A 656-nucleotide genomic window follows, 5' to 3' on the forward strand; every position below is an offset into this window, starting at 1 on the left:
GGGAGGGGGTGGCAAGTTTCTTAGTCCACCTTTAGACGTTTGCCATGGCCATCCTGGGAGGCTGAGAGAGCGTGACTTGCCCAAGGTCCCCCAGTGGCTGAGCTGGGATTGGAACCCTGGTCTCCAGAGCCATAATCAAATGCTCAAACCACAACACCATGCTGCCTCTTTGGAGCACTCCCTCAAACTAAACAGAGAGGGGATGTAAAGGGGCTGTTGCTTTAGCTGTGAAGCCAGGGGAAGCCCACCACCACCACCACCACCACCACCCTCCAACCCCAGGTACCTGCTGCCTGGTCTGCGGAGTGGGCTGCGATGGCCAAGGGACCGTCTGGTTGATCTGGGGCTGCCTGGCCAAAGTGACTGCCAGGGCCACCAAGGCTGCCACCAAGGCACAAAGGGCCAGGGCCAGGGCCAGGGTCCAGCGGGGGGCAGAGCAGGAGTGCCAGGGCCCACGGCTAGCCTTTGGGGGCTCCATCCAGGGATCCAGCCAGGAGACAGCGGAGAAGGAGGAGAGCCACCCTGGACCAGCGCTGGTGCTGATCCTCCACCAGATGCCTCCTGAAAGAAGAAGAGCTGCTGCTTCTGCTTCTGCTCCGCCTCTTTTGCGTGCGCTCTCCTTTCCAGCACGCGTCATGGCTAGGAAACCAGCCTCC

General features: G+C 61.3%; 1 long non-coding RNA gene across 1 annotated transcript in view; it reads right to left on the reverse strand.

The window, feature by feature from the left end:
• LOC121924113 overlaps nt 1-364 on the reverse strand; it is a 25490-nt gene extending 25126 nt beyond the window's left edge. Inside the window, exon 1 of the long non-coding RNA XR_006102526.1 lies at nt 287-364. This is a non-coding gene — a long non-coding RNA (uncharacterized LOC121924113). The remainder of the gene's footprint in view (nt 1-286) is intronic.
• Between the last annotated feature and the right edge of the window lie 292 nt (nt 365-656).

This window comes from Sceloporus undulatus, chromosome 2 (assembly GCF_019175285.1).
Source record: "Sceloporus undulatus isolate JIND9_A2432 ecotype Alabama chromosome 2, SceUnd_v1.1, whole genome shotgun sequence".
In the NCBI taxonomy this organism is placed as follows: Eukaryota; Metazoa; Chordata; class Lepidosauria; order Squamata; family Phrynosomatidae; genus Sceloporus; species Sceloporus undulatus.